The sequence below is a fragment of the Ornithorhynchus anatinus genome, chromosome 7 (assembly GCF_004115215.2).
Source record: "Ornithorhynchus anatinus isolate Pmale09 chromosome 7, mOrnAna1.pri.v4, whole genome shotgun sequence".
Taxonomy (NCBI): Eukaryota; Metazoa; Chordata; class Mammalia; order Monotremata; family Ornithorhynchidae; genus Ornithorhynchus; species Ornithorhynchus anatinus.
In genome coordinates, this window is record NC_041734.1 from 53,102,896 (window position 1) to 53,128,353 (window position 25,458).

At 41.9% G+C, this 25,458-nt stretch overlaps 1 non-coding gene across 1 annotated transcript; it reads right to left on the minus strand.

Annotated features, from left to right (window-relative positions):
- Positions 1-21,419: 21,419 nt before the first annotated feature.
- On the minus strand, positions 21,420-21,492 carry TRNAF-GAA. Its single transcript has one exon. It is a non-coding gene; the product is annotated as a tRNA-Phe (tRNA).
- Positions 21,493-25,458: the final 3,966 nt, after the last annotated feature.

Below are 25,458 nucleotides of genomic sequence, written 5' to 3' on the forward strand. Positions count from 1 at the left end.
CCTCCGGTTTGGTTGTTCTTTTTTAACAGGGGAAAGAGATGGGATAAAGTGTATGTGATGGTGAGATTTGTGTTTAAAAAAATATATATATACATATATATATCTTCTAAAACTAACTTGTTAGCAAGAGAGATGAGTATTGCCAAGGAAAAATGAAAGGTAAATTAAAATATATATTTTGTATATTTAAATTACTATTTATGCTTCTGAAATTTGACAGCATGAACATTCTTCTTTAACAATCCGTTAATATATTGTCCAAGAAGAAAAGGGGTGTTGTTTAAATTTATTGTCATATTGGCTTTCCTTTTCAATGAGATTGACAGCAGTGCTAGAGCTGATCAATGAAACCAAATATAACAGAATTTAGTAGTGTTTTATAATCTATATTGCTACGTTTTGAGTAATGCTTTATTAGAAATAGTTCCTTTTCAGCCTCCGAAATAGTAAGAAGATAATTTTTTTAATAACAATAGCTACTGTATATTTTGATGTTTAAACATGATTCTTCTCTAAAAGAAAAAGAAGGTGAGCATGGTTTTGTATACATGTGGGTGTGCCTGGGTGTTGCAATGGCAGAAAGAGGTTCACGATGTAGCTGGAAGAGTCGAGAGTCGCTTCCGAGGCTAAGGGGATGGAATGAAGAGCCACGCCAACCGAACGCTATCGAGAAAACTTAAATTGCTATAAATTTGGCCTCTAAGTTTCCCTGTTGAGTTTATATTTCAAAAGCAATAGTCATTGTCTCATAAGGTTAAAAAGAGATGGAAAGGTGGTGGGATTTAAATTTTGCAAAGGAAACATAAAGTGTTGATGACCTGTATTATTTTTCCGTTAGTCTGAATAGCTAAACACAGGAATTTCAGCTAATACGTATTGAGAAATGCTTTTTTTTTCTCAGCAAAATTCATTTGAACACATTTTAGTAGTCACATACCCTCCAGAGAGACTGCTTCTTCCATAAGTAAGAAAATTAAAATCCGCCCTTGGGTAACCATTTTTAATTTACCCCTTTAAATGCCATCCCAAGTGGAATACAATGGGAAGATCTGAGAAGGTTTTATCATCATGATTTCATAAGGGAAACTGTTTTTTTAGTGCATAGTAGGAACGGGACTGGGACAAAGAAACCTTCAGACAGTCTGAGGGTGCCAAAAATACTTTCTCCCTCCGGAACGTACTGGTGCATCGTCATTATCCCTGTAGATGGTAAACTCGCTGCGGGCAGGGAATGTGACTGTTTATCGTTATATTACACTCTCCCGAGCCCTTAGTACAGTGATCTACACACTGTAAACGCTCAATAAATACAACTGAAAAATGAATGAATGAATTATCCGATAACCAGCTCAGTCTTGTTCATGCATGCTCTCAATTCAAGTTTGGGATTAGGGGCATAGTAAGAAAAGAGTAGGGCAGAACCAGAAAATGGGGCCCTTTTGCTGATTACCATGTCACTGAAGCACGCTTGAAAGAAATTTGATCACTTCTTTAAAACTCACTGACGTCACTCACAGCACTCGTGCTGGCATAAAAATAAGAATTTTCCTGCATTGGTCTCCCACAGTTTTTGGAACGTTTTGTCTTATTTCTATTCGACTTCATCTCATGTGGAAGAACATAGTAAGTGAGAAAACAGAGTAGTTAGGTCACTCTGAACCGGATGCAGCATCTGAATACTTAATTCATAAAATGGACCGTCATGCGTTTGGGAAACAGAAAATTTCAATGACCTGAGATTGCAATTCATCTGATATGAAGCCAGTTCAAGTCAGTGCAAAAATTAACTGCACCGTGTGCTTCTTATCAACATATTCTCCCTGCAGAAGAGATGAGGGTATTCATATTCTTCATTACTGTCCCAGTTCAGTTTTGGATTGAGACTGTGCGAGTGGACAGATACTTTTATAGAGGGCTGAAATACTTACATGATTGTTAAGGTAACAAAAGCAAAATTACTACTTTTACAAGTTAATGGCATTTCATATGTCTGTGTTTCTATGTGTGAGCACTTTCTATATCAAGTAGTAGCCAAAATCAATGAGAAACTATGTCCAAGTTGGTGTTGAAATCTGTAAACTATGTTTGTGTGTAGGCATCTTCCTGTACGCATCATATGCATTTCTATATGAGTAACAGGGTAATAGGTTTTTGCCGAGATGAAAACTACATTTGAACTTTGTGGCTTAGCGTTAACATAAATTAACCTTTTGTACTTCGAGTCGCCGTACTCTTGGCAATAGTAGCGTAATGGAAGGAAAAACAAGCTGATTTAATTTTCCTCAAAAAATCCTCCATTTTCCAGTTCATGGAGGAAATCCTGCTGGGAGAAATAAAACTGGTGTGTTTTTTTTAACCAAAAAAAAAAAAAATTTGAAAAATCGAAGTGTTTGATGATCCCAAATTTTCCTAGGTTTATCCATCAGTAATGCATTACACATGTGTACACCCGCATACAGAATATAAACTGTGTATATATGAAAATATTTAGTATGCCCTTCTTATGTTGAAACTCTTGCAGTTAAAATTTATAGTTAGCAATTTGTGTAAAGTGCACTGTGATTACGAAAAAGCACAGTAAAGTCACAGGTCTTGTTAATCTTGCACTAAAAATGTGTTTACGTATTTAGCAATGTATGTTTACTTTATTGCTCTTTTTGAAAAATTTAATGAATAGCTACCAAGCAGACAATATAAAATAGTATGTTTTTTAGTGGACAATGGCACTACATTTTTAAGACAGGGTTTTTAAATGAGGCAAACATTCTAAGTTCATTCCAGTGTAAACTTGTTTACCAATATCTTAAAAATTGAATGTCATGTTCCTTTTTTCAGATTTCCTTAGAAATGTCAGGTATCTGCCTGAAAATATGTATGAGTAAGGAGTAGATAAGAGGATTGCTGTACTCATGTATCGTTAGACATTCCTATGTACTCAATATATACACGAATACTTCATTTCTTTTCATTTTTGTACTTTTTTTTAGGTAAGATGTAATTAAATGTACTTTGATACTTCTGGAGTAATAAGATGTTTAAAAGACAATTTTTCTTTCTTTAGTGCATTGATGATATTTTGAAATATTTTCGTGTTATTTATCTGTGCTCCCGTGTAATTATAATAAAAGCAATAGTTTAAAATATTTTGGTGTCATCATTGCATTTTTGTGGTACTTGTATCTATTTGAATGGTTTTGACTCTGAGAAATAAACTCTGTGACCCTATCTTGTCTACACAAGGACATCTGTAGGGCCTTTGCGAATCTCTGCCTCTTACCAAGTGCCAGCCCCAAAGTGGCGAAGCCAATGTTTTATGGGATAATCTGGGTAGCTAACTTGTTCTCATTAGTTGGTCGACTTTGGGTTGACTTTCATGGGTGATTCATTAAGAATTCAGAATTCATTAAGCAGTTTTACTGAGAAGCATCATGGCCTAGTGGATAGAGCACAGATCTGGGAGTCAGAAGGGCCTGAGTTGTCTCTGTCACTTACCTGCTGGGTGACCTTGGGCAAGTCACTTAAACTCTCTGTGCCTCAGCTACCTCATCTGTAAAGTGGGGATTAAGACTGTGGTACAGAGACCGTGTCCAACCCCATTTGCTTGTATTTACCCCAGTGCTTGATAAATATAACAGGAAAAAAAAAAACACTTACTGGGTGCAGAGCAGTGTACTGAGCACTGCCCAAGAGTATAGAGAAGCAGCGTGGCTCAGTGGAAAGAGCCCCGGCTTGGGAGTCAGAGGTCATGCTTTCGAATCCTGGCTCTGCCACTTGCCAGCTGTGTGACTGTGGGCAAGTCACTTCACTTCTCTGTGCCTCAGTTACCTCATCTGTAAAATGAGGATTAAGACTGTGAGCCTCACGAGGGGCATCCTGATTACTCTGTATCTACCCCAGCGCTTAGAACAGTGCTCTGCACATAGTAAACGCTTAACAAATACCATTATTATTATTACCCAAGTGGGAATTACAAGTGGACTTCTGTCCCTTGAAGGGTTCACAATCTCTGTCTCCTACTAGTGGCTCACTTCTACTCCCCCAGTTGTCTCTATCCACCTATTCTCCCACAGGAACAGTTGATTCTTCTTAAATTGTATTCAGTGGGCCACTTCAATTTTTTTTTCAATTTTCATTTATAATCTTTCACTGCAATTTATTTTTATCTGCTGTGGAGGTATCCCCAGAGAGAGCAGATTCCTGTGAAGGTAAAAACATATATATATGAATGGAGCACATTTTTATGTGAAAATATAAATGCTTTTAGTTATACTAGATCCTTTTTTTTTAATGTAAGTGTACTTTGGTTTTATGTTTTGCTGGTCTTGTAGTATGCCAAGATGTGCTAAAAATATCAGACAGCATGCTGACATTAGCGTTTTGTTCTTCACAACCTGTCCTCTGTCCTTCATCTCAAATCTCAGTGCAAGAGTAATTAAAGGTGCATTTATTGCAAGCCTAAGACTTTAGAAACACCCTCTCTGGATTTGAGGCACAGATAGAACATTTCCAAATGTTTTGATTTATCCCTGAATGGGTAAGATTTGTATAGCTTCAAATTATTTAAGTAAGTCAAGGTAATATGTATGATTCTGCCTATTACATTTCCTTCTTCCCTCTGGGTTACAAAAGCATTGCGAACCAAAGGTCTCATTCCTTTCTGCTTTCTTAAAATGTTTTGCAAATATTGGACCTTGAATGATGTTTTCCTTCTGGTTAAAATGAGCTCTATTAGCCTCTTCTGATTGCAGAAAGATTTTTAAAAAGGGGGGTCCGGGGGAAGGAAGGAAATAGAGGGAAGAAAGAATACTCACTCAACTCCCCCAGGAGTAGTCTAACCGGCCTTGAATAGGAGCTCAAAATAGCTACTTGAGATCCAACTGTTTCTGCAGTTATGGAGATACTCTTCTGCGAGTCATTTTGATTTGATTATTTAATGAGCAACTACAATAGAGCACTTTACTAGGCACTTGAGAGCATGCATTGAAAGTAGAAGACAGGTTCCCTGCGCTTAAGAAGTTTATGATCCAATAGGGAAGAGAGGTAGAAACAAATTGCGTACATACATTCGGATCAAGAGTAGAACTATAAATAGAATGGATAACAGAGTAAGCCAAAAATACATCTGTAATGAACAAATCAATATACACATAAGTGATAATAATACCGGGATAGATATAAGACAGTCAGGTAAGACACAGTTCCTTGGCTCACGGGGGGCTCACACACTAAATGGGATGAACAAGATGACTGATGAGGTGGCATGATAAAAGTGGGCATGTCCCTCTTTTACCCAAGAGACACACAGGAGCCAATATAAGAACATCCGAGTGGCATATTCTGTTAAGTGAACTGGGTGTATGGTTGAGATAGTGCCGCTAACCTGTCCTTAAATAGTGTGTACGTCTGATATATGTCACAGTGTTCCTCCTAGTGCTCAGGGACTGAGGATATCCTCATCAGTGGATTATTTTCCATTTTCTGAAACCCTGAAGGAGGTACATTTTCTGAACTTCCTCCAACTAGCAAATCTGTAGTCTGTAATAAAATCACCTTTTCTTCTGAAAGTGCACATTTTTGAGGGATGCTTTCTGAGGGTAAAGAACCAATCTATTCCCCAGAATTTATTAGTTGAACAATTTCCTCAAAGTATATTTTCAATCTTTAAAGGAGAAATTAGTGAGTCTCGAGTCCCATTAATCATGAATTTCATTTAGTGATTAATGTGATTCTTCAATGAATTGTGAAACTTTAAACTACAAGAATCTTTTTTAAAACTCCTAAGGGTGGCATTAAGCAGTAGTGGATCTAATAGATGCTTTAAATAATCTTTTATGTCAGTTTATCTTAGTCTACACGCTGTCTTGTTATCAAAGATTAAATGCTCACTGAAAGCAATCAGCTTTCTTCTTCAACTTTGTTCATTCTATCAAAGCTTAAGCACTTAAAACAATATTGATTTTCTCCTACGTGTTTCTTCATCATAAGTCATAGCAAAATAATTTAATTGTGATCTGGGCGAACTTTTATCCAGTTCTAATGGAGATAGCAAGACCCCTACAATTACACTCCTGAAGAAATTGGACATTGTTGGCAACCCAAGAAAACACTCTGGCCAAATTAACCATGAAATCTTTGGGGATTTTATGGATGTGCTTCCTTAACTCCTTAGAGAAGATGAGTTAAGCACAAATTAAAGTAGTGCAGCTTAATGATGGGCCCTTTGGTATTGGCAGTAGTGTTTATTGAGCACTCACTGGATGTAACTCCCGGGACTAAATAATTGAGAAGTACAAAACAGAGAAGTAACTCTGTTGTTTCCACCCCACGAGGAGCTTATGCTGTGATGGTGGGAACAGACAAAACAGTATTTGCAGAGAGCGATAAAAAATAACTGTATGTTGTTTGAATAACATACAAAATTGCTCAGAATTGGATATAAAAAAGTACAAAAGTTTTGGGAATTTGGGTGAGAATTTATGCCTTGAGATGTTTGAGAACAATTGGGGAAAGCCTATTGGAGGAGGTGGGATTTTAGGAGGACAGCGAATGTGAGACGTTCTGTGTTCTGTTGGATTTGGGAAAGAAGGGTGGGCGTGGAAGAGCAGTGTGGGTGAAGGGACGGAGACAAGAGCATGATAGAAAGTTAGCATGATAGGCGTGAAAAGACGAATCTGGGAGTAGCAGATGGAGACTGTTGATACGGCAGGCTACTGGTTTTGTTTTGTTCTGTTTGACTTTGCAGCAGCGTGGCTCAGTGGAAAGAGCACGGGCTTTGGAGTCAGGGCTCATGAGTTTGAATCCCAGCTCTGCCACTTGTCGGCTGTGTGACTGTGGGCAAGTCACTTAACTTCTCCGTGCCTCAGTTCCCTCATCTGTAAAATGGGGATTAAGACTGTGAGCCCCACGTGGGACAACCTGATTCCCCTATGTCTACCCCAGCGCTTAGAACAGTGCTCGGCACATAGTAAGCGCTTAACAAATACCAACATTATTATTATTATTATTATTATCTCCCCCGTTTAGACTGTGAGCCCATTATTGGTCAGGGATTGTCTCTATCTGTTGCCGAATTGTACTTTCCAAGCGCTTAGTAAAGTGCTTTCCACATAGAAAGCGCTCAATAAATACTATTGAATGAATGAATGTAAGATGGGACAAGTTGATTGGGAGCCTTGAAGCCAAATCTGAGGAATCTTCAAGTGATGCCAAGGGATACGGGGAGCTAGTGATGGGTTTTGAGGAGTAAAGAGATGTGTGCCAAACCACACTCAAGAAGATGATCCATGCAGTGACGTGCAATTGTGGCTCATTGGAAAGAGCACGGGCTTTGGAGTCAGGGCTCATGAGTTCGAATCCCAGCTCTGCCACTTGTCAGCTGTGTGACTGTAGGCAAGTCACTTAACTTCTCTGTGCCTCAGTTCCCTCATCTGTAAAATGGGGATTAAGACTGTGAGCCCCATGTAGGACAACCTGATTCCCCTGTGTCTACCCCAGCGCTTAGAACAGTGCTCGGCACATAGTAAGCGCTTAACAAATACCAACATTATTAATATCAGTTGGAGGAGGAGAGGTGGGAAGGATGCAAGGAGGCCAGCAAGATGTCCGACTCAGTAAGTTTAGCTGTGATACGACTACAGCTGGGATCAAGGCGGCAGCTGTTTGGGTGGAGAGGAAGAGGTAGACCAAGGATTTGGTAGGTGGGAAAAAATGGCAGGGCTTGGCAGTGAACTGAATATAAGAGTTGGATAATAATAAGGATTCTGGTATTTAAGCACTTACCATGCGTCAGGTGCTTACTGTGTGCCAGACACTATACTAAACACTAGAGTGGTTACCAGCACACCAGGTTGGACACAGTCCCTGTCCAACATGGGCTCACAGTGTCCATTCCCATTTTACACATGAGGAATTGGGGCACAGAGAAGTTAATTGACTAGCCCAAAGGCACATAGCAGATAGCCGGTGGGGCTGGGATTAGAACCCATAACCTTCTGACTCCCAGACCTATCTGCTAAGTCATGCTGCTTCCCGCTGATGGCACTCCTGAACATCCGATCAATTAATCAATCAGTGGTATTTACTGAGTACTTTCTTTGCGTAGAGCACGCTACAAAGCACTTGGGAAAGTATAATAATGGTAGATGTGATCCCCACTCTCAGGAGCTTACAGCTACTGGTTAGCTCTTTGAGGAGGCAACAGCTTCATGTTACAAAACTTTTTTAATGTAGATTACATAAGTATAATATGATAGTGCCATCAAGACACAAGAAAAGACTTATTGCAGAAATCTGCAGAACTAGTGTGCATCCCAGGGATGCCTCTGACCCCCATCCTTGCTCCAGAGGAATCACGTTCCTTTTGAAGGGCCATGTAATGCAGGAGCCCATTCCAAGCAGCTAGAATGGAGGCTGCCCACTGTCTTACTGCTGAAGAAAGTTGAAAAGTGGACGCACGGTTACCCTCTCTCTGATGCTGGGCTTGATGCAGGTTTGGATCTGGCAGGCTAAAATAATAATAATAATAATGTTGGTATTTAAGCGCTTACTATGTGCAGAGCACTGTTCTAAGCGCTGGGGTAGATACAGGGGAATCAGATTGTCCCACAAGTGAGGCTCACAGTCTTAATCTCCATTTTACAGATGAGGTAACCGAGGCACAGAGGAGTTAAGTGACTTGCCCATAGTCACACAGCTCACAAGTGGCAGAGTTGGGATTCGAACTCATGACCTCTGACTCCCCAGCCCGGGCTCTTTCCACTGAGCCATGCTGCTTCTCAATAATACCTGCTTCATGGTTGGGGCCATGGGGTGGTTGGAGGGGCCACAGTATCTACAGCCCAGCAGAGATATGTGGCAACTGACTGTGCTTTGGGAACCAGCATTGGCCTGAACGCATAGCAGACTCTCTGGTCCATCTTGGGGTCTTTTTTATTCTATTTATTAAGCACTTACTATGTTCCAGGCACTGTACTAAGCACTGGGGGGGATACAAGTGAATCAGGTTGGACCCGGTCCGTCCCACAGAGGGCCCACAGTCTTAATCCCCGTTTTACAGATGAGATAACTGCAGCATAGAGATGTGAAGTGACTTGTCCAAGGTCTCACAGCAGACAAGTGGAAGAGCCCGGATTAGAACTCGGGTACTTCTGACTCCCAGGCCCGGGCTCTATCCACTAGGCCACGCCATGCTCAACTGCCCACTTAGGGGTGAGCCCTCACAAATCTGGTCTCCTACTCTGGTGATATGACCTAGAGATTCCAGGGAAGCTGCTTGAATCAGGTGAACCTGGAATTCTGCTGTCAGGGATATGAAAGACTGGACTTGGTGCATCTTCTGGGCACATCCATTATGAAGAGAAGCAGCACAGCATAGGGAGAAGCAGCATGGTGTTGTGTTTTACAGCACAGGCCTAGGAATCAGAAGGTCTTGGGTTCTAATTCTGGCTCTGCCAATTGCCTGCTGGGTGACCTTGGGCAAGTCATTTCACTTCTCTGGGCTTCAGTTACCTCATCCATAAAATGGGGATTGAGACTATGAGCCCCATGTAGGACAGGGACTCAGTCCATGCCCTATTTGCTTGTATCCACTCCAGTTCCAGCTCATAATGAGTGCTGAACAATACCACAATTATTATTATTCTTATTATTAAAGGTCTTAAAAGCACCTAAAAAGATAGCTCATAGAAAGACATCCAGGTGACCAACAGACACCTGCCATGTCACCCAGGTTCTGTCCACCAGTGACACTGCATTCCATTTTCAGGTAAGATTGCAACTCAGTATACGTGGTTCAGGCAGGGGAAGAGAATGACTTCCCTCCATTAATAAAAGTGGTTATTTTACAAGGCACGGTCTCTATGGGTTTAAGAAGCCTTATTGATCTTTGAGAGAAAAGGTTCAGTCTTTAAAAGACACAATCCCTCTTTCCCACCACTAATCAATCAATTGCATTTATTTAGCACCTACCAACTGTGTCATGCCCTCCCAGATGCTGAGTGAAGTGTGCAGCATAGAGTAAATACTCGATAAATACCATTGATTGATTGATATAATGTGTGCAGTAAGTATTTGGAAGAGTACAGTAGAATGAAAAGTCAGTCAGTCGATCATATTTCTTGAGCGCTTACTGTGTGCAGAACACTGTACTAAGAGCTTGGGAGAGTACAGTACGATAATAAACAGACACATTCCCTACCCACAATGAGCTGACAGTCTAGAGGGCCTGATAAGATCCTTGCCCTCAAAGAGTTTCTAATCCATCCCCTCTCAACAAGGTAATAATCATTTTTGCATTGATTTGGTAGTGCAAATCAATATTCAAATATTGAAGGAGAATTTGTGAAGTTACCAGTTAGCATTCACAGTTAGACACCTGGGATAGCAGACTTTTTTCAATAATACTAGCTAGCTGAGGGACTCATGCACCGTGGCTGTTTGCATAGTTTTGATTATGGACACTCTGGTTGCCCTCTGATCTGTCCCCTGACTAGTACAGGATCAACGTCATATGCATTGAAAATAAACATTTCTATTTTTCATTAAAAATAGAACCTTGATTTTATACAGTGCCCTTGTTTCCAAAGCGTTTTCACATAAAATCATTTTTCTCCTCACGATATGGCTGTGAGGTAGGGCAAGGCAGGTACGATTATCCCCATTTTGCAGATGGGGTAACTGAGGCACAAAGAGGCCAGGTGCCACGTCCAAAGTCACACAACAGGAAAGTGGCAGAGTCAGGATTAGAAACAGGTTCTCCAGGTCCCAAATCCATTTTCATTTCACTCCCTCTCAGAATGCCCAACTTCCCTGTCACTTGATGCCTGCCACCAGCTTCTGAGGTGGGGAAGGAGTTCTCCTATTTATAGGAATCTGGGAGGGAAATGCAGTGACTTGGGGGATCTTCCTCCACAAGGGAAACATTTTGGGTTCTGTGGATTTCCTCCAATATATCCATAGGTCATCAGGATGCTTTGTTGCATAACCCATGTAAGAATGGAGCATCACTTGTGTCAGTTACTAATTCCATGAGTTCTGAGACCGCTGAAAAATAGCAATTGAGTTTTCTCACGGCCACACCATGGTTTGGGCAACTGCATCCTGGCCAGATCTGTGTCCAAACTGATAACTGTGTATCTACCCCAGCACTTAGGTAAGTGCATAATGCATAGTAAGTGCTTAACAAATACCCTAATTATTTAGAAATAACATATTTTGAAGATTTAGTAATAAAATTAGATCACATTTGGCTATGGATTTTATTTGTTTTTAAAATGGTTCTGTGTGGTTTCAATTAAGAAGAAACATTGGAAAAAAGAAGAGGAAGGAGAGAATAAATAATAACAGTAACAACAGTAATCATGATCTATATAAGCGCTTATTATGTGCCAAATGGCTACTCATAGGGAATATACGATAGACACAGACTAAATGGGCAAAACACCAGGTACTTTATTCCCCTTTACAGATGAGGAAAGTAAGGCACAAATTAGTTAAGTTGGGTGACTGGTCACACAACAGCTTATCTATATTTTACAACTTTCCCAATTTGGTTTGAAAGACTTGCTGTTCTTCAGGGACAACCCGGTTTCAGTCTCTGCTCTCCAGGGGACCCCGACCACTTCATAACAAGTCTGATCCTTGGTGTGCAGATTGGCGACTGGATTTGTGCCCTCCATATATCCTTACACCAAGGTGCTTCAGGTAATTCTCAGGCAGCTCAAGAGAGAGGGGCAGCCAAATTCAGACCTGAGGGACATGTGTGTATACCTGAAGTTCAGACCTGAAGGAAGAGATGATCCGCTGATGGGTGAGCTGCCTCCCATTGCCTATGGCAGGGGTTGTGTGGGGATCTGCGTGAAACTACAATGAGGTCTGGGAAGGACCATGTCTTGTTAGCAGATGCAGTGTTCTGAGATCTGCAAGCAGCGGAAGGAGAGCAGCCCTAGGGTCAACCAGTGTCAAATCACCAGCTTGTTCAAGGCACATAATAATAATTATTACTATAATTATGGTATTTTTGAAGTGCTTACCATGTGCCAGGCACTACACGAAGCTCTGGGGTGGACACAAGCAAATTGGGCTGGACACAGTCCTGTCCCACGTGGGGCTCACGGTCTCAGTCCCCATTTTACAGATGAGAGAACTGAAGCACAGAGAAGTGAAGTGACTAGCCCAAGGTCATCAAGCAGGCAAGTGGCGGCACTGGCATTAGAAGTCATGACCTTCTGATTCCCAGGCCCGTGCTCTATCCACTCCGCCATGTTGCTGCTCGTGAATGTACATGAATTCAGCTTGGGGTGTCTGACAGGTAAGGTCTAGAGCCAATCTGCGTGGAGATTAGTGGGTCTGTACGGCACATGTTTCGGGGCTTAATTCACTACCATAAAACTGTTCACAGACAACTATTTTGAAGGCCAAACAGACTGATCATCAATCTGAAACAGCACCAATTCTAATTGTGAAGAATCGAGAGTGGATCAATACCACCTCTCGCGACACTGGGGTTACCAATAACTTCGTCTTACTGGAAGTGCAAAGTGATCTATTTCAAAATAAATTTTAGACTAATTGGACATCTGGTATTAGAAAGGAGACTCCAGTTTGAAATACCCGGCTCTCAACGTTGCCGGCAATGGTAAGTTGGGTCTCTAGGGTACCGTGTGCCATCTAATGTTATGTTGTCACATTTGCAATGACTTTGAGAAGAGACATTTACTTCATCCTCCCCAAAAGAGATAAGATGCTAGAAATATACATAGAACCATATGGCACAGCGGGCTACACCGACCTTTCGAGTAAGTGAATTAAATTGTACCGCCAACAGTCCTATTAAAGAAATCGTCCAAGACGTTTGCTCGACAATAATAGATACTAATTTACATATAATTTGCATCTCATTCATCCGATGTCAAAATGCACAGAAATTGCCCTAGTCTCTGCTCCCTTTCGCCCCCCTACTGTCCCTTTCCCCTGATGGGAAAGAGGTTAAATTCGTCTACCGTGGAACCACTCCCGACTGTGCTCAGCCAGGTGTGCCAGCTTTGATTGCGGTATTACTAATTCCATTTTCTGCCCCCTGACTCCTATGATCTCAGCAAGGGGGCCACGACCGATACAGAGCACGAGAGGAAAGCGGGGAGGCATATACAAGCTACAGGAGCCTGAATTTTATTTTGTTGCTTCGGCTACCTTATGTATGTGTCATTGTGGATTTTTTTTCTCATGTACAATGCTTTCTCAGAGGGTCTGCAAAGCAACAGAAAGCTGGAAGTTCATTCTAAAGCAATAATGCCTTAGAGGTTCCATCTTTATTTGAAAAGTCTACAATGACACAACACATATTATAGTACTCATCGCACCATTTTGGCATAACATGATTTCTTTTCAGATGATTAAAAGTAATGCTGTGGAAGTTAAGGAGTTATGGCAATGACACAACCTTAGATGTAGTCATAATTATAATATTTGTTAAGCACTTACTATGCTCCAGGCACTGTACTAAGTGATGGGGTGGATGCAAGCAAATCAGGTGGACACAATCCCTGTCCCACGTGGGGTTCACTGTCTCAATCCCCATTTTACAGATGAGGGTACTGAGGCCCAGAGAAGTGAAGTGACTTGCCCAAGGTCACATAGCAGACAAGTGGCGGAGCTGGGATTAGAACCCGTGACCCTCTGACTCCCAGGCTCGTGCTCTCTCCACTACACCATCCTGCTTCCATACCCTACCATCCTGCTTCACTATCACACCAGGTTCACAGCTCGTGGATCAAGTAGCAAATGTGTGGTTGGCGAATTTCAGTCATCATCATTTCCAAGTGGAAGGAAGACTAGAAGATCTCCATGGAGGGGTAGCTGATAATCTCCTTGGCGCAACTTTTCATCAAACCCGACATACAGGAAGTCATTTTGTAAATCTAGCCTATATTGTTACTGCTGCAACTTGAGCATCTACATGAAAAATGAAAGAGATAAAACCACAAATAATAAGGCAAAATACCTATTCTGAAGATGATTGGGTGGATTCACAGCAGAGTGTTTGAAACAGATGAGTGGTTTAGAGGAAATTGCTAGTCAGAATTCCAAATGGCACCTCCCCCGTCCCCCTTTCTTAAGAGATGCCCCATGGTTTCTGGAACTGGCTTGGAGCAATTCTACCTGTCAATTCATTTCCCCAACAAATCCTCCCCCGGGGTATCTGACAGCAAAAGCCATTTGTCATGTGAACAGGGTTGAATTCATTTATTCGCTAGTCCCCCCACAGCCTGTCCTCACTTCGAACCCACACTTGAGGAGATCCATGATTCTGGTTTATTCCCTGAATTGACCTTATGACTTTGAGGTCCTTGAACCTTAGAGAAGAAATATGCGGGCCAAAATCCAACCAGTCTCTTGGGCTTGGGAAATGGTTGCTGGTGCCTTTAAGACATTCCATTTTCAGGCACTGTATGCCTTAAATCTCAACTTGGGAAATCTAGCTAATGGGGGATGTGTAAACCTGAAGGGCATGATAAAGGGGTATAATAAAAGTCAACTGACAAATCAACAGAAACAACACTGAGACGGGGTAAATTGAGGGAAGGAGGAGGATTTTCAAAGAGTCAATATTTCCACAAGCATCTACTTCACTCCCTAGTCCAGGGCCCATATTAGTGAGAAAGGTTATCTTTCCCCACTGGACCCAAAAGTCAATAGCCGGCATCAGGCAGAGAAGTCACATTCCCGGATGTTTCAGGGAAGACTGAGAGAAGAACACATAAAAATGTTTTCGGGTTACAAGAGTGGATGGAGAAGAAGGTAAATACAGAGTTGGGAAACTCAAGCAATCAGAGACATAGATTGGAGGACCATTGCACAGGTCCTTGAAAATAAGAACAGAAAATCTGCAAAAACTGGGAGCGGGGAGGGGTGGGGAGATGGAATTTTGTGACAGGGCACTAAAGGAAGTAGTTTTATCTTTAGCCATTTTTGCCTTTTTCTCTCCCCTGCTGGGTTCAGGAGTACTCATAGACTCCTGGAAGTCTCTAAGCAAGAACTTGAAAATCACTTTTCTAATCTCCAAAAGTGGATTTTTTCAACTCAACAGGCTACGAGCATCATCAAAAGTCTTTGATCTAGTCAGTCAGTAAATTCAGAATGTTAATAACTGCTCTTGAGGCACGCATGTGCACACATGCACCCCCACACGCAAAAGGATGATTATAAAATGCCTCATGTAGTCATCCCAGACTACATAGTCTGAGATGATTATAAAATGCTTCACGTAGTCATCCCAGACTACATAGTCTGAAGAGAGGCAAGGTTGTGGGTCAGACTACATTCAGACAAAAGCAGTCAATCAGTGCTTTATACTGAGCTCTTACTGTGTGTGGATCCCTGAATTGGTTTTTTTTGTCACTTTTGTTTTTATGTTATTTGCTAAGCATTTAATATGTGCCAAGCACTCTATTAAGTGCTGAGTTGAATACAAGCTAATCAGGTCAGATACAGGTCCCTGTCCCACTTGGGGCTCACATACTTAATCCCCATTTTACAGATGAGGAAACCGAAGCCCAGAGAAGTGAAGTGATTGGCCCATAGTCACACAGCAGACAAGTGGCACAGCTGGAATTAGAACCCAGGTCCTTCTGACTCCTGGGCCTGTTATCTAACCACAAGGCCGTGCTGCTACTTGGGAGAGTACAATGCAACAGAGTTGTTAGACATGTTCCCTGCCCACAAGGAGCTCATTGCCTAGAAAGGATGACAGATATTTATATAAATAAATAAATCAGGGATATTTACATAGTAATAATGTTGGTATTTGTTAAGCGCTTACTATGTGCAGAGCACTGTTCTAAGCACTGGGGTAGACACAGGGTAATCAGGCTGTCCCACGTGAGGCTCACAGTTAATCCCCATTTTACAGATGAGGTAACTGAGGCACAGAGAAGTTAAGTGATGCCCACAGTCACACAGCTGACAACATAAGTGATGTTGAGCTAAGGGCGGGGGGAATATCAAATGCCTAACTGGCAAAGATTCATCTATTCATTCAATCATATTTATTGAGAGTTTACCATGTACAGAGCACTGTACTAAACACTTGGGAGGGTACATTCTAACAATAGACACATTCCCTGCCCACAGTGAGCAGATCCAAACCTCCTGCTCCCAGCTCCTTAGTCAGGCTGTGATGCATGGTTAAACAAAAAGTTGAAAAGATAATTAAGGACTCCATAAACTCCAGGAGATTGACAGTTAGCCTTGAGTAATAATGGAATTTGTAAAGTGCTTACTATGCACTAAGATGATCACGTTGGATACAGTCCCTATCCCACAGAAGGTTCGTAATCTAAGTAGGAGGAAGATCAGGATTTTTATTCCCACTTTACAGATGAGGAAACTGAGGCACAGAGAATTTAAATGATTTGACCGAGGTCATACCAAAGGCAATAGAGCAGTCAGGATTGGAACCCCTCTCCCACGTCCTACGACTGGCCTAGAATGCCCTTCCTCCTCAAATCCACCAAAAAGTCACACTTCCCCCATTCAAAGCCCTACTGAAGGCTCACCTCCTTCAAGAGGCCTTCACAGACCAAGCCCCAGTTCCACCGCTTGTCTGCTGTGTGACCTTGGGCAAGCATTCAACTTCTCTGTATCTCTGTTACCTCATCTATAAAATGGGGAATGAGACTGTGAGCCCACATGGGACAACCTGATTACCTTTTATTTACCCCAGCACTTAGAACAGTGCTTTTTGCATAGTAAGTGCTTAATAATAATAATAATAATGATTATGGTATTTGTTAAGCACTTACTATGTACCAAGCACTGTTCTAAGCACTGGGGTAGATACAGGGTAATCAGATTGTCCCCATTTTTACAGAAGAGGTAACTGAGGCCCAGAGAAGTGAAGTGACTTCTCAAGGTCACACAGCAGACAAGTGGCAGAGTCAGCATTAGAACCCACGACCTCTGGCTCCCAAGCCCGTGCTCTTTCCATTGAGTCACGCTGCTTCTCTACAAAAACCAATATTATTATTTTCCTCAGGCCCCACTCCCCATGGCCCTGACTCATTCCCTTTGCCCTACTCCCCCCGCCACTGCACAGCACTTATAATTAAATATAAATTATAAATTAAATTATAAATTATAAAATAAATTATAAATTAAATAATTATAATAATTTATAAATAAATATTTATTCATATTAATGCCTGTTTACTTGGTTTGATGTGTATGTATCTATAATTCTATTTATTTATATTCATGCTATTGATGTCTGTCCTTTTAGACTGTAAGTCAGCTATGGGCAGGGATTGTCTCTATTGCTGAATCGTACTTTCCAAGGTGCTTAGTACAGTGTTCTGCACACAGTGAGTGCTCAATAAATACGATTGAATGAATGAACTCAGGTCCTCTGATTCCCAGATGGATGCTTTTTCAACTAAGCCATGCTGCTTCTCAAGAGAACATCAAGTGTCCTACCAAATTCAGAGTGAATAAAGTCATGCTGCTGTCTGGATTTCTATATGGCTGTAAAAACTCTTCCTCAGTGGGTACTTTGTTTCTCAAGCAGTTTCTTCTTCTGGTTTATCAGCCCAAGCTAAACCACCTGGGAGACTTTAAAAAACCACCACCTCACCTGCATTGAGTTAATGCTCATCATAGCCCAGCTTTGTGAGGCGGAACTGCTGATAACAGCTATCTGAACAGGCATAAATGAGAAAGGAAGGAAATGTATAATTAAACAAGTTGGCATTATATTTGAAGGCAACAAAGACCAGCTTCACAAGAAGCAATCAGGAGAAGAATTGTCTCCTTTGACCAGAAACTTCAAGAAGATCAAACCACTTCAAGGTAATCTCAAAGTAAAAGCTCCAGGGGCCAAATGGAGCAAATATATCAATGTACCAAGAAACTGTCTCTAAGTGCTCTCAATATAGTGTGGATTATGGGTTGTTTACAGGTTTCTTTATCCACTCCTGCCCACCCTGGATGAAATCTGGCAGTCAGTGGTATCACCGCTGCAATAAAAGGACAGCTCTATTGTAAATAGTTTAATAAAAGGTAAGAAAAAAAAGTGACTGATATCGTTATAAATCCAAATGTAGAAATTCCTTATATTTCATGATACAGTGAGTGTGTCAAACTCACCGGGGCCTATGGAATAGTTAGTTGCAGCTCACAAAAGAGCTAACTGTACTGGGAAAATGGGATGAGAAAGATACAGTAGAAATGTCCTTTCTCTCTCTGGTGTGGACTGGCTCTTTAGTTTTGCCTATATGAGAGGAGGGTCTTTTCCTCCTGCTGCTGATGGCCAAGGGGGTCAGAGTCCCTGGACAGACCCCATCCCCTCCAGAAGCCTGCCCAGCAATCACAGCCTGCCATTCTCAAGCAACGAATGGAAATGTTTGGCTCAAGTGAGAGGAACAGAACCTGGTGTATTTTTTCTTGCTACGGCTGTTCCTGCTGCCACTCGTCTGAATGAGCATCTAAGTGATTGTGTGAGAGAGAGAGGGAATCTCTATCTTCTCTATGTCCTGGTCTCTCTCTCTCTATATTTCTGTTTTGTCTGGTTGCCTCTATTTATTATCTGCCTCTGTCTTACCTCTCTCCATCCCTTTTTCTCTTTCGGTGTCTCTGCCAGTCTGTTTTGGGTATGCGTGCCTTGCTGACTGTCTAGCTCTGGATCTATCTTCCCATCTTTCTTGGTTTGGGTTTTTGGTTTTTTTTGTATTTGTTAAGCGCTTACTATGTGCCAGGCACTGTACTAAGCAATGGGGTAGATACAAGATAATCAGATTGGATATAGTTCAAGTTCCACATGGGACTCACAATCATAATCCCCATTTTACAGATGAGGTAATTGAGGTGCAGAGAAGTTGTGACTTGCCCGAGATCTCATGGCGGATAATGGGTGGACATCCTACTTCTGTTTTAGTCTCTGTGTGACTCTCTCATCTGCCTCCTCTGACACTCTTTGCTCATTTTCTATTTCATTCTGCACCTCATTCTGTCTTATCTGTCTCTGTATCGCTGTCAATTCTGTCTCTCCTGTCTGACGTTCTCTGGTTGTCTGGATCTGCTTTTCTCTCCCCTTCATTGCCTCTTTCCCTGCATCTTCTATCCTCTCATCTTGGAATGATGTCCCCTACACTTTGGATTTGGATTATTGCCTACTGATATATTTGTAAGAGAACAAGAATTTTACTAATGACATTTCCCTTTATTTTATTTGATAGTATTAGTCACTAAAAATATTGTAAGCAGTAGTACTGAATTGGAATTTAGTTGTCCCTCTCTAGACTGTGAGGCCGATGTGGCACGGGAACTGCATCCAACCTGACTAACTTGTATCTACTCCAGTGCTGGGTGAAGTGCTTAACACATAGCAAGCACTCAACAGATACAATATTAATAGTACTTATAGGGTGCCCAGTCGATGTGGCACACTGTTCTAGGTTCCTGGGGAAAAAAAAAAAATTAAGAAATGGCACGTTCTCGGCCCAAAGGGATCTTACATCCTAAGAGGAGTGACAAACATAGAAATGTATTTACTCATTTTATGAAGAACATGTTTATAAACTTCAGCTTTATAAATGTGTGAACCACCCAAGCAGCCGATCCTGAGAAAATGTTTTCATTGTGAGTTTACTGTGAGCAGAGCCCTGAACTAACTGCTTGGGAGAATACAACAGAATTGGTAGGCTAGATTTCTGCGTCGAAGAGTCAAAGTGTGGCTTCGTGGAAAGAGCACGGGCTTGGAAGTCAGAGGTCGCGGGTTCTAATCCTGACTCCTCCACTTATCAGCTGTCAAGTCATTTAACCTTTCTGTGTCTGTTACCTCATCTGTAAAATGGGGATTAATACCGTGAATCCCATGTGGGACGACCCTCGTTACCTTATATCTATCCTAGTGCTTAAAACAGTGCTTGGCACATAGTAAGTGCTTAACAAATGCCACCAATTATTATTATTATTACAGTCTAGTGGAAGCAATTTGACGTGCCTAGAAAACCCCCTGTGTATCTGACAGTTCCAAATATTTTCTATGGCAAATATCAATAACCATTAGTCCCTGGTTCTACTGTATAAGTACTGTATATGTCATCTGATGATACTTTTAAATATTGGAAATTGCCTGGAGGGAGTAGGTTATTATTAGCAGTAAGATGTCATTATTAGGATTAATTCACATGAGGCTTTATGGGATCATTTTAAATTTAATTAAACATTAAGATCTAACGATGTTAATGGAAATGGGATAGTGACTTCTTCCTTGAAATATCTTTAACATGGTTTTGCAGCCTACTGACATAGCCTAGGACCCTCTTGGACTCATCTCTATCATCTTTATTGTCAGTCATACCTGACGCTTTGAACCGCAGTTAATTTGAACCACACCCCAGAAACCAGGTGAGGTAGGTGTGGTGATAATCCAGTTTCAGACATGCTTTGGCAGCTATCTGAGGAGAATCACAGTAACTCTGGAGCTCACGGATTTTCAGCATACTGTTGCAATCCTCTTCGTATGTTTAAATCTTAAATAACACTGCCGTTAGACAGCCGTAGCTTGCACAAGGTGTTTCCAGCCACTCTGTCAAATTGATACCGGGATAAAAATCCAAAATTCCACACCCATACCCATGCTTTTTATTAGTCTTGGTTGCTAGGTGATTTCCATGGGGGAAAAAAGGCATTAAATTCTCATTATCACATGTTTTCGCAGATTGAATATTATTCAAAGGAAGGTTTACAATCTGAGATCAGTCCCTGAATTATACGGTAAGCTAAATAATTATGGTATTTGTTAAACACTTACAATGTGCTGAGCACTTCTGAAATAGAAGAATCTGAGGAACCACGAACTCCATGAAATACTCCTTCACTAGGGGGAAACTGAATTGTAATTTTAACAGGAGAAACATCTACTATCTTATTAATTTATTGAAGATAAGGACAGTCACCAAAATAGCTCTAGAGTCTCAGGGCTGCCAGTACTGGCTTCAGACTTACCAACCAGCCTCGTTATTATTAATGGGATTAATGAGTACTTGCTGTGTCCTAAGGACTGTACTAAGCCCTTGGAAGAATACAATATAACAGATTTGGTAGACGTGTTCCCTGGCCACGGTGAGTTTATAATCTAGAGTGGCCACCTCCTATTTTTTTATTCATTCAATAGTATTTATTGAGTGCTTACTATGTGCAGAGCACTGTTCTAAGAGCTGGGGGAGATACGGGGTAATCAGGTTGTCCCACATGAGGGTCACAGTTAATCCCCATTTGACAGATGAGGTAACTGAGGCACAGAGAAGTGACATGCCCACAGTCACACAGCTGATAAGTGTCAGAGCTGGGCTTCGAACGCATGACCTCTGACTCCCAAGCCCAGGCTCTTTCCACTGAGCCATGCTGCTTCTCTAAATATTGTGTGCCGAAACCTGGGATTGAACCAGGGACCTTTAGATCTTCAGTCTAACGCTCTCCCAACTGACCTATTTCAACCGAGCTATATATGGGACTAGAACCCAGATCATCTAGCCTGTGCTCTTTCCACTAGGACACAGTGCTTCCCAGGAATCGTGATAAACATGATTCCTACCTTCAGTGAGACTTCAAGACCACTTCCCCACTCCCACTGCCTGCATCATACCGACATTGCCCCTCAACAGAAGCAACCTCAGTAGTATGGCCCTGACAGACCAATTTGCCTCCTCCCGCCCCCGCCGCCCCCCCCCCCCCCCGTTTAATGAGAAGAAGCAGGGAGAAGCAGCATGGCATGGTAGATGGAGTCAGAAGATCATGGGTTCTAATTCCGGCTCCTCCTCTTAGATGCTGTGTGACCTTGGGCAAGTCAAATCACTTCTCTGTCCCTTGTTTACCTCATGTGTAAAATGGAGATTGAGACTGGGAGCCTCATGTGGGACAGGGACTGTGTTCAACCCAATTTGTTCTCTCTACCCTAGTGCTTAGTACAGTGCTTAACACAGTAAGTGCTTAACAAATACCACAATTATTATTATTATTAATGTATCACTTCCATCCCGCTCCATCCGTGGTTGAGGGTAGTGATGCTTAAATCTTTGAGAGGAACTGGGTGGGTGGCTGAGTAAAACTGATACTAATTTCAGGACAATCCACTACCTGGAGATTACAACTTAGGAGTCCTTTGTGTTTCTGTTTAATTACATGAAAATCCACAATACCAAATAATTCCATAATGTTCTGACTGCTCTTGAATGAAAGAAGAAAGGATTCCACAGAAGAATAACATTTTAATAGGAAATACAATGCATTAGACAATACCTCAGAAGAAAAGGGTACACATTCTACTCCTAAAACCAACCGAGCTTTCGAAAAGAATTTAGAGAATTCATCAAAATTCTCAACTATTAAATATTATAACAAGCGACTCAAATTCACCCTATGTCCCTGATTTTAAAATATCTAACAGAGAACTGCCTTGTATATCTGGTTCAGTTAGGACCAGCAACGCTCTGTATACAAGCAGATTGGATGCAGTGGAGGGGTGGGAAGTTAGACCCAGCCTGCCAAGGGAGGCTGAGGAAAGGGAGACTGGCTTTCTAAAAACTGGTCTGACCCTAGAGAGGCTGATGGAAGGCAGTGTGGCCCATGGGAAGGGCTCCGCAACCTGCTGGAGGAAGTGATGATGGAAAGGTGAGGCCTACGGGAGCTAGGTAGGTAGAGGGCATGGGAGGCAGTGGCCCAGCAGAGGTAAGAGGAAGGTGGTGAAGCTTGGGGTCTGCAGAAGACACCAAAATCCCCAAACAGTCGTTTGCTAGGAGGTAGAGATGTGAGGGAAGAACTAGGGGGATGGAGAAAGAAAAATGGAGCTGGAAGAGAGAGGTAGCTCCCCAGTTAAGGGGGCAGGGAGGAAGAAGGGGAAAGGGATATGGGAAGAGGTTCATTCATTCATACATTGATTCTAGTGTATTTATCGAGCACTTACTATGTGCAAAGCATTGTACTAAGTGCTTGGGAGACTATACCCTAGCAATAAACACACACTTTCCCTGCCCTACTACTAATAATGGTACTTGTTACAATGTGCCAAGCACTGTTCTAAGTACTGGGGTAGATACAAGTTAATCAGGTGGGACACAGTCCCAATCCCACATGAGGCTCACAGTCTAAGTAGGAAGGAGTAGGATTGAATCCCCATATTACAGATTAGGTAACTGAGGCACAGAGAAATGGAGTTCATTCAAATGTATTTATTGAGCGCTGTGTGCAAAGCACTATACTAGGCGCTTGGGAGAGTACAATATAACAGACCCATTCCTGCCCACAACCTGCTCACAGTCTGAGGGGGGGGAGACTGACATTAATATAAATGAATAAATTAATACGTAAATAAGTTACAGATATATACTTGTGTGCTGTGGATGGGAGGGAGGATGAATGAAGGAGCAAGTGGCGCAGAGGGAATAGGTGAAGAGGAGAAGAGAGCTTAGTTGAGGGTTTAGAGGGAGTGATTTACCCAAGGTGACACTGCAGGCAAGTGGCAGAGCCGGGATTAGAACCCAGGTCCCCCGACTCCCAAGCCCAGGCTCTCTGCACTAGACGACACTGCGTCTCTAATGATGGTGCCTGGAAAGAAATTACCCACCAAGTTCTGGATAAAATGTAGATCTGGTTAGAATGGGACTGAAGAAATGAGGTTGGGCTGGAAACTATTTGATCCTGAAATCCTCATCTCTTTCTCCTCCGCTGCGATGGAGCTCCTGGTGACATATAGGGGTAAGTGTTCCTGGGCAATGGAACTCAAACATATGGCCACAATGATTATAGGCTAAAATTCACTCTCAGGGTCTGTTACCATACCATATAATTTTGAGAATTTCTAACACTGACATTTTGAACTAGATTTTCTTATCACACCTGTATTAAGGTTTTGAATAAAAAAAGAAGAATTAGGTCACCTCATTTTTTAAAAAATACCAAACAAATCAAGAGACTTCAATTCCCCACTTTGGAGTACATATATGTGCAAACTGGTTTCCCCTCCTGACAAGAAATAAGTGCTAGTTCAGCAGAAATCTTGCCAATATTTCTTGGGACAAAGCAAAAGGAGAATATGAGTCATTAAAACATAAGCCCAAACTTTAGTCAGACAAAACTGATGGGATCTGCGCCAGAGCAAGAATCTCACAATTGGGGCCACCCTCGTAGATATCTCCAACAAACAAGGCAAAACATTCCTAAATTATACGTTTAATTCAACTCCCTTAAATAATTAACTCTGAATTTTATTTCACTATTTTAGAGAAGGTGGCTGTGGGGGAAATTGATAATTCCAAAACATATTTTGCAATCAAAGGGATCAACAACATGCCACTGAAAACAGTATTTAACAATATTGTCATTCTCGTGTGAGGAGAGGAAAAAGATCGAGCTCAGTATGAACACGGGTGAAATATGGATTACTTCAACTGAGATTTTAGTTGTAGGTCAGTGTCACTAGAACTCGTATTTTCGCCAATTTAATTTCAACGCAGGCCTCTAAATAACAGCTTTTCTGGGTGCCATGCAAGCCCATATATGGGCCCAGGATAACAACTGACCAGTTGGGCAGTGGGTGGATGGGTTTCTAGAGCCAGGGTTCACTCTACACCTCTTGCTCCATTTGGGAAAAACAGGCAATTCTAGATGTTTCCCCATCATGTTGTTATGATCCCCACCTGACGTTCAGGGCTGAAACAATCCCTCTATTTTTAGCTGCTCAGGCTCAAGCTTCAAGTAGAACTGCCATTCCGGACCATTCATTCAGATCGGGAACAGGAAGCACAGTGGCACTGTGGGGAAATGTACAGAAGTGCAGATTTCCCCAAATTGGGAGACCATTGGCATCTACCGCTCATTCGTGTGAATGGACTGGGATGAGGAAGGGAGCAGCAGAGGCAGATTTACAGGGAGATGAACTGACATGAACTGACAAAGATCTGAATGCATTAAAGTGTCCCTAGGTTTGTGGCCCTTATACATCCCTACTTCCTCAGAATTTTTCCAAGATTGCCCTCTATCTGATTCACTACCAATCAATCAATGGTATTTATTGAGCGCTTCCTGTGTGCACAGCACTGAGAAGCAGCATGGCCTACTGGATAGAGAATGGGCCTGGGAGTTACCAGGACCCGAGTCCTAATCCTGGCTCCACGCCGGATCTGCGTGATCTGGGGCAAGTCACTTAACTTCTCCGTGCCTCTGTTGCCTCATCTGTAAAATGGGGAATAAGACTGTGAGCCCTGTGTGGGACAGGCTGTGTCCAATCTGACTAACTTGTATCTACCCCAATGCTTAGAACAGTGCTTGACACACAGTAAGTGCTTAACAATACCATCAGTGTACTAAGTACTTGGGAGAGTACAACACAATAGAGTTGGTAGACACATTCCCTGCCCACAACATTCCAGACTGGAAGACTGCCAGTACATTAAATTGGTGCCAGAA